The 16,197-nt window shown below is 38.9% G+C and overlaps 1 protein-coding gene across 1 annotated transcript in view; it reads right to left on the minus strand.

Annotated features, from left to right (window-relative positions):
• Positions 1 to 16,197, minus strand: part of CUL3 (cullin 3) — a 69,146-nt gene that overhangs the window by 45,419 nt on the left and 7,530 nt on the right. The window lies entirely within an intron of this gene.

Here is a 16,197-nt window from a genome sequence, read left to right on the forward strand (position 1 = left end):
CTTAAAGTGATACTAAAAACTCTTATAATTTCACATTATCAACAACCCTGTTCACCTGGAGCCAACCTTGGCTGAAAAGCAGAATAAAAATGAACTAAAACAAGCAAACCCAACAAGTAAGAAAAGCACGACATGTTAGATAACTTGCACCATGCAAAACTAACAGTAAACCAGATGTTTGCACAGAAAGGTGCAACCCTGGGGAAATAAATAATCTAACCCTGTATGGATACTTTAGTAAGTGAATTCAACAGAGGAAATGTTTATTTATCCTATCCATGCAATCAATTTCTCCATGTAACTATAACCCTAAGATTGAGTTGGCAATCCACAACTATCCCAGTTAATACAGCCATCCTTCATGCTCTTGTAATACATAAATACATTACTGGTCAACATAACCACTCATACCTACAATGCGTTTTGAGAGATCTACTTCCTTCATTGCTGTTTTAAAGCATATTTCTAGTTAATTTCACTAAAGCGTATTACTTTGCGTTATGAAGAATATTAATAGATCATTTGCTCATAACATGACTCTCCAAAACAATATCCAAATGGTTGCTGCATCTCTATACAAAGAAGTTGCTTGTTAGAGTAATCTCCAATATGAGCCTTTTCCACATCCCTGATAATTTTGCAATATTACTGTTAACCTCAGAAAGGCTCTTACAGTTAAGTATTAGAACTGCAAAGAGGTTAGCAGTTTTTCCACAAACATGCACCACATAGGCTATAATTATAATCTTTCAAGCAATCTTATCTAGATATAAGCTGTGTTCAATCATATCTTGGCTTATTAAGCCAAGATATGACTAAGCCTTTTGCCCACACAGAGAGCCTCTTCACCTCTCACTTTGAAGAAACTGTGATTAAAAGAGGAAATCTAATTAACCAGAGTTTCCTGTTTCATCTGAACCAGGAAACTATAGTTACCAGTTTTGAAAAAATGCAGGATCCTAAACCGCAGTTTGAAGTTAGTAACCACTGGTTCCCAATTAGGACAAAATGGCAAACTGTAGTTAAGAGACTTCTTCACTGCAGTTAGAGACTTCTGCCCTGCATTCAGGAGTGCCACAAAGGCAGGAGTGAAGGACCTGCATCCAGGCTGGCCACAGAATTACTTATTCATTTGCATGAATTAATGTATTCTCTAAATACCCTCCTATTAAAGGAAATTTGCCATCCAAGATAAAATTATACAGACAAAATCAAAATCCTATAGTGAAATGCATGCCAAAACCCCCCAAAGCAACCCATCATACGAGTTTACAAATGCTGTTGGAATAAAAAAAAATATTTTCCCTGACTTCCTAAAAGTATACATGATGAGTCTCTGTAGGGAGCAAGTTGGCTATAATGCCATGATAGAAGAGGCCTTGTTCTGTACTATACACAGATTTAACATAGCTGGATTTAACTCTGGAGAATATGGAATCCAGCAGGATCACCCTGGCTGATCTCAACAGGCCAGAAAGCACTCAGTCAGAAGGAATTCCTTAGGGCCAGGGTGAGCAGAAGGTAGATCTCCAGATGTTTGGGATTTCAACTCCCAGAAGCTCCTGCCAGCATGGCCAATGATCAGGAATGCTGGGAGTTGAAGTCCAACATATCTGGAGATCTACTTTATGCTTACACCTGGGTTCCGGCTCAGGAAGTTGGGTAGACATTACCCTACTAAATTCCCCTTGGGTTCAAGGTTCTCATTACCTTACTTTGCTTGTCTTGTTGACTGCAACTACACTTTGTTGCCTCTTCTGCCAAAAGACCTAGAGCAGAATGATGAAACCCCAATTTGATGGGAATTCCACCTCATGAAGGCAAGAAGTCACGTAGTAGATCTAGGACTGGGCATTTTACTTCTCAAATTTCTCTGGACTGCATTTGAGCCCTAATTTTCCAGTCCTTGATCACAAATTTCAGGTATTTCAGAATTCAGCAGCATGCATGCCTTTCAGAAATTTGAAGGTAAGGAGCTTTGTTCCAACTAGCCAACTGAAAGACCATTTTGATTGATCAAATGCTTAAGTTACCGTCAATATTCATTTGTAGATCTCTATTTTGAATAAGACAATATGATACAGTAGACCAAGGGAGAAGTGCTTGTGCTAACTGGGACTGAAACCTCATGGCAATAAGCTACCTACCTTTAAAATCTTAAGATAGGAAAAGCTTAAGTGACATGAAACTATTTCTTCCAGGAACCATCATTCCCTTTACAAAACAAATGCTCTGAAGACTAAAGATGTAGATATCTGTCCACAAAGAGGATTTCAGCAGGTATGCTAGAACTTCCGGGGAAGAATTCCCTGGCTACCAATATTATGGTGGATGAATTAGGGATGAGGAAAGAAATGCAGAGGCTTAGCCCACTAACAAATGGACCTAGAAATCAGTTTGACATCCACACACTTATACCATGACTAAACCTACACTTGCTATATTTTGCTTATGTTTATTTTTATATTTTTTGGTTTTATGTGAAAAAGGAAATCCCATGATTCATTTCATTAATGCACAAGCACACCTGTGATGCTACTGCTACATATATTTGCCATTTGTCAAAATCAAGGAATCAAATGCTCTTGGTGTTACTAAACAATGGGAGAACACCACTCATTTTAAAAGAAAAATATACACACACAATGGCTGAGCTCTGACACAATGTTAAACCACAGTTCAGTGTTATGGGTATAAGCCAGGGCAAATCTTGGGCTTGCATGCTCCCAGCGCTTCTCCTCCTCTGGTGCTGCCATGAGGAGACTGGAAGCATTTCCCCTCATTTTCAACTAACCGCAGTATGGCATTACATTCAAACTGAGACAAACTGTCATTAGTTTTATCTATGGTTTGTCCAAACAAAAAACTGCAAACCATGGTTTACAATCCAGACCTGTTCACATAAAGCAGTCTTCCCTAACCTGCTGCCTTCTAAATGTTTTGGAGTACAATTCCCAGAATTCCTGACCACTGGTTATGCTGGCTGGGGCCCATGGGAAATGAAGTCCAAAACACCTGGAGAGCATACGGTTGGGAAGGCTGGCATAACTATAGCCAAAACTAACTATAGTTCCCTGTTCGGATGCAATGACAAACCATGCGAAAATGGAAGCAAATGCTTCTGACCTCCTCTTTATGGTCATATCAAAAGAGGAAGTGGGGCAGGGGCAGGGGGGCAGGAGGAAGAGAAGAGCAGGCTCCTGCATGTGGTGCTGAACTATTGTTTAGTGTACTAACTGAATGAAGCCAATGGATATTTGAATCATCAGACTCAAGCATCTTTACTGTTATCAGCACATAGTTTGTAAGAAGATGGATTATGGCAAATGTCTGAAATTACTACATAAAATAGACTAAACAAACAGGCTATTTAACCAAAGATTGGTATGAATCAAGCTGTGTATATGCTAGGGAACAAGTGTTGCCCAGATTATTTGCTGCCATAAAATTAGGACTTGCACTCACTGAGCAAAGTGAAGAGAATGGGTAACATTATATGAAGTAAGTCTACGGTTTCTCACAGTAATGTTGTCTCCTTTTAGATAGTTTAACCCCATTCACATGAGCTACGCACCTAATTTGTGAACAAAACGGGTGTTTACTACTAAATCTGGGATTAAATAATAACTTAAAGTATGCAACTTGAATTATCTCAATAAATTAGGAGACAGGTGTCCAAAACATAGGTTTATGTACCCAGGTTGTTCAAAACTGTCAAAGGTCCCTATGGTAGGTACTTATTTCACAGAAATGTATAAAAGAATAAGCCACAGTCTTACTACTGATGCCTAGTAGTAGCAGAAGCAATGTATGTCAAAGGTATGTCATTACTCTGATGAAACCTTACTAACACCATGGCCCAGCATATATGTAGCCAAACAGCAGGTTTATCAAGCCCCGGCACACATGAGCTTTAAGTCAAATTCTGCCCATTACCTTCAGCAGCCCAGCAGTTACATAGAGAAGGTCCTACCAGCAGTGTTGAATGAGATGAAGGGGACTTGGGGAAAACAATACCACCACAAAAACAAAGTTCAAAGGCCTCTGAATCAGTTGGAACTCCACCTTAGCAAGCTTATGAAATGATGTGAGCAACAGGAAGCTTAAGGCCCAGCAGTAAAATGAGTACACATCATTCCAGTGAACAGGTCAAGGGAGACTTCTCTGAACTTTTGTTTAGCTTTGTACACAATATGAAATACCTCCTATTGTTTACAGACTTCTTTCTCAAGTCAAAGATTTGCAATAAACCGTTACATCTGAAGTGTTTTCTTTACAAAGCTTTTCTATGAATCCTTTGAAAGGATTATTTTCAAGTATTTTAGATAGTTTTACAAAAACTGCCTTCATTAAACATGTATTCACCACCCATATACAAGCTCAAAGTTCTAATATGGTTACCAAGGGGCACAAGAATAGTCTGTGATGTCATTAGAATGTTGCAGCACCTCTTAAAGAAATTCAAAGATTATACATGGCTGTTTGTCACAACCAGATTCAACCATGTCGCTTTGTTAAACCTCCAACATTTCAGAATAATATGGACGATAATGTGTTTAGTATTAGATGTGGAATATCCTGGTATGCAACTCAGCCACAAAGCACACCAAGCAGCCTTGAAAAAGTAACTGCTGTTCAGTGCTTCTGTAAAGTTCTATATAAATTATTAACAGAAGCAATAAAATCTCTATTCTTACTAGCTAGGGAATGATTTTGACACCAGATGACATGTAATACTAGAAGGTGCTTGTATATAAGACTTAGCCACTCAATAGCTAATATAAAGTGAATGCAAACTTCTAAAGACAAAAATGTAAAAAGAATATGTCACTATCACTGCCATTATATGTAAAGGGGCCTATAGCTTAGTGGTAGAATGTTTGCTTTGCACATCTGAGGATGTCCCTGGTTCAATTCCTGGCATTTCAAGTTAAAGATCTCAAGCAGAAAGGCAAGGAAAAAATGCAGTTGAGTTGTTCAGCAGACAATGCCAATCAAAATAGGCAGCAATGCTTAAGACGGGGCCAATAATGTCTCAATAAAAGGTTGCTACTTATGTGACATTGTTTTGGTAATCAAAAAGATAACACATTTTTTCATGTTTTTTAAAACTTTAGATGGGTCTTGAAAAATGTAATTAGGAAATTCATATTTATTCTTCTACTTTACCTGTAATGTTTGCTAACTACTTTGCCAAAATTAATACCTTTAATTTGCACAATAGAAATATAAATTTTAATGTTACTGATGGAGAAATTGTGCTGGGATCTGAACACAAACAGATTTTTCTAACAGAAAAGAAACAACTTATATCATACAAGTGTCATGTCAAAGGCTGTTCTTTACATTTCATAGAGTTATCACATCAATCATCAGGATGTGATTCTTATCTTCCAGCTAACATCTGCATTACCAAATTTTAAACTGCAAAATAAGTATAATATTTTCCATAGATAGAAGCACACTTATAATCCTTACATCCTGATCCTAACCTTGTTTACAGGGAAGCAATTCTTACTGATTTCAGTGTGACATGCTTGCAATCACTTGCAATGAAAAGCTTTCGTATTTTCACTAGCCACAGTGAGTGTGCGGGCAAATGGCCATCCTTCCCTCCCAACCCTGAAGCTGCAAAGGTGAACGGAGATTGTCCTGGTGGTTATGCAGCAATCCCTGTCCGCTACCCAGCTGCAAGGTTGGGAGGAAAACTGGAGGTTGCTTGCTGCTTCATTGCTGGGATGCCTAGAGCACCTCAGTCTCAACAGCAGTTGAACTGGCAAGCACCCTGTCACCCTTTCCTGCAGAGAAAGTTGCTGGAGGGCTTCCTTGGCCTCTGAGAGTCTAAAGTAACTGGAATGCCTTGGTTACGACTGGCAACAGCTGACGTTAGAAGGCCTATTATGTGACAGGCACAATATTTATTGTTTTTGTTAAAATCTTGAGACTAACAATACACTTAAAAAAAATTAAGTTAAAGTCTTAAATATAGAGAATTCAAAGAGACTGTCACAGCCCAGTGTTCTGGTGTCAATTTTAGTCCCTATACCATTGTTCTAACATTTAGTTAAGTAAATCTTGCAATTTTTGATAGGCTGACACATGTTTGCTTAGATCAATCACAAATCAAGAAGGTTATCAACAGGACAGCATTTGACTGTATTACAAAAATTGACTAAAATGTATCCTTATTTCCACTTTTGTATCTTGCTTTAAAAGAGCCCATGCAAATCATAGAAGAACACCAAGTAGATACCTGAACGTGGACTCAATCAGGATATATACTTTCTAATGAGTTTAGTTTTGAACAAGTTAACAATTAGTTGTCCTGTATTTGGGCGGGGGGAATCAGACTTCAAAGCAATTTTTTGAACTTTGTCAATTGTTGCAAAGCTTTGATGAAACATTTCTATTAGAAAATGTAATGTCATTTTTGAGAACCTGATACCATATGAATCAGGGAGCCAATAACAAAGGCAAGATAAGGAATAAAAATGTCCAGCATAATGTCCTTCCCTTCATAGTGTCCACAGAGCCAGAGCCAAGTTTGACACACAGCACTTACAAATCTTATTATGCTCAGAGTAGAAAATAAAGTGTATGAAGTGGCAGTTAAATAGATGATTATGCAAAAATGCCATCTTTGCTCTATGCATTACAGGGATCCAGAACTATATATATCTCCAGTCTGTTTTTTTGTCCAGCTATGCCACTGTGATAAAAAGAAGGACTTCACATGAAGAGGAGGGCAACTAGATTCCAGATGCTACTAGTTACAGTATCATGACTTCTTAGAATGTGATATAATCTGTATAGTTTATGGAGTATTTACAGTTTTACTATGACCGATACACCTAGTGTCCATAGCTATACTTATGAGCATTTTCAGTTTCCTCATTTAATCCCGACGATTCAAACTGTGAACATTAGCTTGCCAAGCCAGACCGATGAACTGGATTTTAAAACTGGTTAAACTCCAACACATTCTGTTTTATAAGCTGAGTGTGCAACCTGCCCCAGTTATGTGAAGTTGCTGCAGAACAGGTAGGAAAGTTTTCCCTATACAGCACAAACAGAAGTATGCAAGGGAGAGTTATACATATAGAGCTGGGTGTGGTCTCAACTGGAAATCAGATGCAGCCTTGTCAGCTAATGTAGAACTGGGTACTTAAGATTTTGGGAAGGAGCTTGATTCATCTTATTATCTACAATCACTTTTATATGTGTTTAAAGGAGGCTTAAATTTACATTAGAAATGCAAGTGTGTTATATCATTTTTATCTGGGATAAATTCAGTTTCCTATCATAAAATGGAAGAGTACAAATTAAATGTTTATTTCAATCAGAATTAAGCATCCTTGTATCCAACTCATTTTACCCCTTTCAACATTATCCAAGTTGCTTTAACACTCCATTCTTATACATGTCTACTCAGAAATAAGTCTAATTAAGTTCATAGAATCATAGAATAGTAGGGTTGGAAGGGGCCTGGTTTACTCCCAGGTTAAGTAGGTATAGGATTGAAGCCTAAATATTCCTTTTACCACTTTTAAGCAACATTTAATCTCAATCCCTTGTATACTTTTTTAACTTATCCTATGATAAACTATTACTCTGAATCAATAGTTAGCAATACTTAATAATCACTACTGGTAGTTAATAGAAGTGTACGCTAGTACACAAAAAAACTCGATACCACCAAAAGACCATTCTGATATTTTAAAAATCAGTCTGCGAATGATACACTTCAACAACAGGCAAATCAGAAAAAGGAGGGAAGCACATAGAAGACTCTACTCCAAAACCCACTTACATTGGGGCAGCTATCTTAAACATACGGAGATTTCAACTGTTGTATTTGAGCAAGCGTTTAATAAATCTTGAAGCGAGGATACACTACTTTTTCAACAATCAAACTAGAAAAGCATTGCCATTATTCAAATGTTTTGCTCATCTTTTTAGCTAATCTTGTATGTGAGGGCCTTTTGTGGCATGTAAGAAAATAAGGAATTTCAATTCCAAGAAGGTAAACTCAGGGAAGACCACAGCTCAGTAGTATAGCACATGCTTTGCATACAAAGGTACCAGGTTCAATCCCTGGTGTCCCCAGTTAGAAGTACCAGGTACCAGGTGATGAAAGAGAACTTTGCCTGGGATCCTGAAGAGCCAGTATCAATCAGAACAGGTAATACTGGGCTAGACTGATAAACAGTCCAACATAAGGCAGCTTCATGTGAACGTATTAGGCTGGGGGTCAGCAGGACCAGGGATCTCAATCACTATCCTCATAGTCAGTTAATATTGATTGTTCTTATCAATCTTATCTGATAGATTGATTTTGTAATTGTTACTCAACATTCTTTTTAATCGTTAAAAGTCTGAAGAACACATTTCCTGGAAGGGTCAAGCCAACATATTCCAAAGTATTTTCTATAAAACATAGTTTTATGTAATATTCCCAAGTTATTACTTAAAGTCAGTTGCCTAAGGATCGAGACAATTCAGAACAACAGCTGGATTTAAAAAAATGGGTGATCACCCACTGCTTGTTTCTTCATCCAAGCAGACCTAGAGGCAGTCCCCCTGAAACCATCTCATCACCTGGTACAGCCTAATTTGAATGTCTGCAGCCTCCTCCCACATTTCATCTCAAGCCTCTGGCCATGCAGGCCTCAATGAATTTAACGTCACATGAGCATCCCCCCCCCCCCCGACATTTTGAGAACATCTTGCCTGATGAGGAGATCTGGGGAGCTTGAAGGTTTGCACATTTTTGTGACCCTGAGTTGGCCTAATAAAGGTATTACTCTAACATGGATTTCAAATAAGAAATGCAATGTATCAACTAACCATATCCTAATCACCACCATATCCATACAAATCATTTATCTCTTCTCTCCAATTCACTTGCACTACTACTAATATGACTCAAGTAGGGAACAGGATGTCTGTCCTGAGGTAAGAACAAGGGTTCACAATTTTTGGCTGGCTTGACTGGCTAGCCAAACCAAAACTTGTGGTTATCAGTATTTGGTACCCAGCTAGTCTTCACTACAGGAAAGGCGCAGGGCTCTTGTTGGTTTGGTCAATCCATAGCCTAAGATCTTGGAATCTTCGTAACAAAGCAACCAATGAACCCCAGTCCTCCTTTCAAACTGGGGAAGGGGTGGGGATCACTTTGCAACTGCCAGGATGATTCTTGTCCACCTCTTAAGACCCCAGATTGGGAAAAAGGCTGGTCACTCATCTCATGCACCAGACGGCGGTGGCACATTCACCATGGCAAGAGTAACAAGTGAAATTGTGGTGAGCCTGTGTAAAATTTTAAAAAATCAAGATGTTAAAACATATGTCACCATCAATTAATATTATGAAAGATTATGGAGTTATTCAAACTCTGTTTGAATAATGCTTACATTAAGATTTAGGAGGTTAAATGATCCAAGAGGAGGTTTTTGGCATAATTGGTGGTTTTGTTTGACAATATAATTTGGGCTAAATTTTTACTGTTAGACTCTGTTGGTGATATTTATATATTTATTAGATTTATAACCTTCCTTTCTACAGGGAAATGGCACTCAGTGTGGCTAAGCACAATAAAAGACAGCATTTCAAACAAAAACATTATTAAAACAAACATAGAACAAATAGAATCACAATTTAAAAACACAACAATAATAAAAACAGCACCCAACCCAATAGACTAGCTTGCATGTCAAAGGCCTGCTTGAATAAAAAACACCTTTGCCTGCCAGCAGAAGGACATCATAGCCCCTCTTGGCAGGGAGTTCCAAGGCCTGGGAGCAGCAGCCCTTGCTTGATGGAATTGCTTGGCTAAGCTATCAGGTATAATACATTCAAACAGGATAATGAACTGGTTTTAACAGTGGGAGTGCAGCTAGAAAGTTTAATTCTCGAATAATAGAAAAGAGGAACACAGTCAGTCCCTGGTGCCCATTGATGGTGTGAAGGCTGTATAAACTTTCACAAAGGATATAAAAGCTATGTCATAGCTTACATATTGTATACAATTCTGAGAAGGAAAAAATAAGTTCACTGGATGAAAAATTAATTTTACCCAGCAAGACAGAAAGCTATCATAATATATTTTGTGTGTTTTATAAAAACACTACTGCTGATTTCAAAGGAAACTGAACTGATTAAAGGGAAGGAGTAGTTAGGAAGTCCTATGCAAAGGCTACAGCATGCCAACCCAATGCTAGCTTTGGCCATGCTGCCATATCACAACATGCCAGAGCAGGCAAGTTCACATCTAAATTCAGTGATGTTGATTTAAGAACTCCCTAATCGGAATGCAAGAGAGACAAAGATCTGCTTGCTTCTTTGGGGGAGAGATACCACAAATGTCTTGAGGGTTGATTCAGGTAATAGACCAAAATAGGCCAGTCTAGGGTTGGAACACAATTTATACTGACAGAAGTAAAATATTGTCAAATATTTAATGAAGCCAAGAATACCCTTCTGTTGTTGGATGACTGTCTTTTTAATTTTATTATATCATATGATATCAATGGCTCCCATGAAAGCCTTGCTTCCCAGCCTTAGTCTGCATACACACACATACTTACTTCATTTAGGGCCAAGCAACTCCAGCTGTGAGCTGAACATAAAAAATAATTTTGTCTTTTATTCCAGGGGGTAGCAACATTGGTCTTTTCCAGCAACACATAACAGAACATTTTTATCCCACCTTAAAGACAAACGCATTTATCGTTGTATATGTTTTTGTGGACTAGAGCCCACTATTGGATACATCCATGAAAGTTTATGCCACAACAGGATGCTTTGCATGATTACTGGAGCCCACTGTGGCTTATTTAAATCACAGTGGGTTGTGGCGCATGCCACCTGCCCTTTTGGATATTCAAGCCATGGTGGGTGGTTGTCATGACTTATCATGACAGGCAAACCTGGGGAGGATTAAACAATGCTTTCTCAACCCTAAAACAGCTCATGGGTTATGAGAGGTTTGTTTAACCCTCACATAATGCACCCTCTCTGGGTTCGCATGACACAATAATCGATGGCAACTGCTTGCTGCAGCTTGAATATTCAAAATGGCTGCTGGCACACACCACAACACAGTGTAGCTTAAATAAGCCATGGTGGGATGTGGTGATCATGAGAACCTCATCAATATGCCCGTTTGTCTTTAAGGTGCATAAGATTCTGTTTTTGGTTTTATAGTTGTTTTATTTTATCTAAAACTCTAACTCAAAACTAGTTTGAACTATCTCTATATGTCTTTTATTGTGCTTGGATGATGAAACAAGCAGTGGGTGATCACCCTTTTTTAAAATCCAGCTGTTGTTCGGAATTGTCTCGATCCTTAGGCAACTGACTTTAAGTAATAACTTGGGAATATTACATAAAACTATGTTTTATAGAAAATACTTTGGAATATGTACTTTTGGGGACAAAAGTCAAGAACTGTTCACTTTCAAACATCATTCATATGCATTTATTTGCATGACACTTGGAGATGTCAGGTTTTTTTGGCAAATTTTCATAAGCAAATTTGCACAGGATAATTTTTAGTGGAAAATTCTCAGCTTCCATTGAAAACTGTCTGATGTCCTCGAGAGTCTTGTAATTTAGCATGTTAATTTTACTACTTGTATTTAGTAAACAAAGCCTAAAAAATAACCCGTTAATTGTTTTGTCCCAACATACCAAAATTATTTGAACTGAAATATCTGAAGAAAAGTCTCTCACTTGCAAGTAGCCCCAAACATGTAAGAATGAACTTCACCATATGTTTTACTGCTCTGAGGCTGACTCAAATACAAAGTAGTCACATCACAGCCTGCTACGCTCCATGCAATGTAATACTCAATTTTCCTGTTCGAGTTGAAAGCTTGTGACACTGTTACTAGTGCAACAGTTAAAGCACTCCACAGTCATCTTGCAGTTGGCCACTTGGCAAGGACAAGAAAAAAATCCTTGTGGGAAATTTTTTTGGACAACTCAGTATTTATGCTAACCTGTTACTTTGTGTTACTTTTTTTATACTTATCATCTGCAAGGCTGCGTTAAAGATAAAGACTACCATGACTTCCATTGGAAGCAGCATATTGTTGTTCAGTCGTTAAGTCATGTCTGAGTCTTCGTGACCCCATGGACCATAGCACACCAGGCCTTCCTGTCCTGCGCTCTCTCCCGGAGTGTGCTCAAGTTCATATTCATTGCATCAGTGATGCTATCTAGCCATCTCATCCTCTGCCGTCCCCTTCTCCTTTTGCCTTCAGTCTTTCCCAGCATCAGGGTCTTTTCCAGAGAGTTTTCTCTTCGCATTAGGTGGCCAAAATATTGGAGCTTCAGCTTCACTATCTGTCCTTCCAATGAGCACTCAGGGTTGATGTCCTTTAGGATTGACTGATTTGACCTCCTTGCAGTCCAGGGGACTCGTAAGAGTCTCCTCCAGCACCACAGTTCGAAAGCATCAATTCTTTGGCGCTCAGCCTTCCTTATAGTCCAGCTCTCACAGCCATACGTTACTACTGGGAAAACCATAGCTTTGATTATACGAACCTTTGTCAGCAAGGTGATGTCTCGGAAGCAGCATATACATTTCTACAAATTCAAACTTGGTCAAGAAATTTTGCCTTCTACCGATTCAACAACTAGCAGGCCGTGTTTCTGATCAAAAGCAAAGACTAAGAGCTAAACCAATATTACACAAGCAGACTTCCACTTGCGCAACTGGAGTTTCCTTTCCCCTCCTCCCCCTGCTGTGCCCCCTCATCTGGTCTGGAGAGCCTCCCAATCCTCCAGAGCAGATTGGGGGGCATGGAGGGGGTTTGCTGGGGGGGAATCTGATCTGACAGTGGTGTCCATTCTGCTGGCGGAAGGACACCACTGGATACAACCCTGTTTTCCCATTTATTGCCAAAGCTAATCATTGCCAGTAATAATACTTTATCATATATATATTAATAGCAAACTCAATTAATCTATTACCAGTCTTTATGTAGCCAAAATAACACCACCCATGCACAATGGGGCGGTATTGGCAGATAGGGGAACCCCTAACATTTGCAGAAGTACAATACACTTCAGGAAAAAAACCTCAGTTAAAGGGAATAATCCCCACCTCAGGCCAATTAGGGCTGAGCATGCTCAGTTGCACAGAATGCTGGCTAATTGTTGTGGGGAAGGGGGACGAAAAACCAGGTGGGAGGATGAAGAGAATGAAATGGAATAGAATGAAATCCCAGAAGAGGGCACAAGCAGGCCACACCACAGCATTTTGTTGCAGGTCCTACCTGTTAAAATATTGTCCAGTAACAGAAGTCATTACCACAAAATGTGGTGATGACCGCTAGCTAGATGGACTCACAGAGGATACAGCTATCAACAGACATTAGCTCTGGTAGCTAAAAACAGAGCCATTGTATTAAGAAACAATATATTCCTGAGTACCAAATATTTGGGACAAACAAGGAAAGTTTAAATTAATCATGTCTTGCAAATTGGCTTCTCAGGGACATTTGGCTAGTTGCTACTGGTGACAGAGCAACTGGAGCAGATGGTCCACAGGCCTGAACCAGTAAAGCTATATGTTCTTATCGACTCAGTTGTATTTTTGCTGCACAAAATCACTTGGGACTAAACTCCCAGACATGCAAATAGAATCAAACAGCTGATGGCACCTGTTAAACCACAGGATGAGATTCTTCACTGTACCCAACTGATACAAGTTGTCATGAGTTTATCAATTTCAGACTATAGTTTAGGCACACGTGCCAACTGTCATTACACAAGTGACAGTCTTTCCTTCCAGAACTGCTCTAAGGAAATTTGTTCAAACATTTGAATATATAATTCACAACATTCCCAGGAGATTCCTGCCCATCATTATTCATCTATATGAATAGCAAATTTATTTATTTATTTATATATTTATTGCATTTATACTCCGCCTTTTTTCCTCTTGCAAGGAACCCAAGGCGGCTTACATTATCCTCCTCCTCTCCATTTTATCCTCACAACAACAACCCTGTGAGGTGGGTTGGGCTGAGAGTCTGTGGCTGGCCCAAAGTCACCCAGTGAGCTTCCATGGCTGAGTGGGGACTAGAACCCGGATCTCCCAGCTCCTAGTCCAACACTCTTGCCACTACACCACACTGGCTCTCTGAATGCCTATGCTCTGAATGCATTCTCTGAATGCCTATGCTCGTGAAGCCAAAATTGCCCTATCTAAGCACAAGAAATTTGGGGGAACCCCAAGGCTTGCAGAAATAGAAAAACTTTAGAAAAAAACTGATGAACTCCTCTTATGGTTACAATATCTTTCCTAATCTATTTTCCCCTATATAGCTTAAATCCATTCTTTCTTCTACTATCCACAGTGGTCAGTATGAACTACCCCCCTTGGGGTCTTAAATTTATTTTACTAAAAACTAGGAATATTCTCCTTTCCAAATCCTTTCAACAGATAAACCAAACTTCAGCTTTTCTCTATACAATTTAAAATAAATACTTTATACCATCCTTGCTGTTCTATCATTTTGGTTTGATAACATTGGTTTGGCCTTACAAATGAAACATTAGTCTAAATCAGCCCTTCCCAGCCTGGTGTCCTCCAGATGTTTTGGGCTACAACTCTTAGCACTCCTGACCATTAGCCATGCTAACTGGGGCTGATGGGAGTTGAAGTCCAAACACTTAGAGAACATCAGGTTGGGAAAGGCTGCTCTACATGAACTCTTACTAATACGAAGAATTAATTATTTAGGTAGTAATGCTCATCTGATTATTCCATCTTATGTACTTGATTTTTCATTCCTATGAATACTGCTTGATACATCTGCCCTTAATAAATTCCATTCTGTTGCTTAAAGCTCAGTCTCATCTCCAAGTTTAGATAATTCTGAAATTAAGAAAATGCTGAACTGCAGAGGACTAAGAAGAACCAACACCTGCCATTTCCAATCTGATGTCGATCCATTAAACTAGTACTCTTAGAGTGTATTTTTGATACATTGTGTACTTGCTTTAAGATAATTTGAGAAACATTGAGGAGTGTCACAAGACCACATCCTAAACCGTGCTATAATCTCAGCACATCAAGTGGATTCCTCTAGTTCAACCTTCTCCATCTAGTGCCTTCCAAATATGTTGGACTCAACTCCCATCACCTCAACTAAGGGCCACGGTGGCTGAGGTGATGGGAGTTCTAGTCCAACAGAACTAGAGGGCACTGGGTTGGGAAAGGCTGCTGTAGTCTATTAAACCTTCATTACAGCTGGAAATCAGGTTATGATAATTTTTCATAAATGAAGCCATACTGACTGCTAGTAATAGTTCAATTTCCCTGTGGGAACTGATTTATCTGCTCCAATACATTTTCACACTTAGCGAAACTAAGGTACCCAAGCCTTCCGTTTTACATTTGCTCTTCAGTCTCCTAAGATTCCCTAACATTCCATGAATTCTCAAATACGCTATTGATTAACTAGTTAACTCTTACTGTGATCAGACTGCACTAACTTGAATGTTTTTAAATTGCCCAAGTATTCTTAGACATGCTCCTTTCGCCTTCCTTCAATCAGTGTTCTATATCCAAGTAAGCCTGCATTCTCTGTAAAAAAAAACAACAAGTGCCTCAGACTTCTTAAACTCTGTATTGTTTCTGTTGAGGTGAATTACAAAATAAATGTTTTCAGTTTCTTCTAATTTACTTGAAAAATCTTACTGTGGCTTTTCATTACTTATGCATTACATCCTGGGCCAGTCCACCTAAGTTTTTCATGCAGAGGGTAGCTGGAAATGACCTCCATGGGATAGGTTTTCCATGCTGAGGCTGTAATGTGTAGCATTACTGATTACATCGTTCTTCCATCTGGTATGAAGAATTTCTACAGTGCCGCCACCAACTACTATTGTCAGAAACAGGTGGGACTACCATAGAAACTCTTATTTAAATGTGAAAAAATAATAATGCTACATGTTGCAGCGTGGGGACAAAAAACCTGTCTCAGTTGATAAAGATAACATGTAGAACACACATTCTTATTCTCCTGTGTCAATATACTTCTGGTAAAATCAATATACGTCTCTTTGGTAATCCACATTCTATTTCATTCCTGGATTAATTTATCATTTTTAGCCATTTGGACTGTGTTACTTCCCATTCTTGTACATGGGCATGGTTTGCAATTGTATTTCCAGCGTGAC

Source organism: Heloderma suspectum, chromosome 3 (genome assembly GCF_057233095.1).
Source record: "Heloderma suspectum isolate Gila_16-S chromosome 3, 16-S_ref, whole genome shotgun sequence".
NCBI lineage: Eukaryota > Metazoa > Chordata > Lepidosauria > Squamata > Helodermatidae > Heloderma > Heloderma suspectum.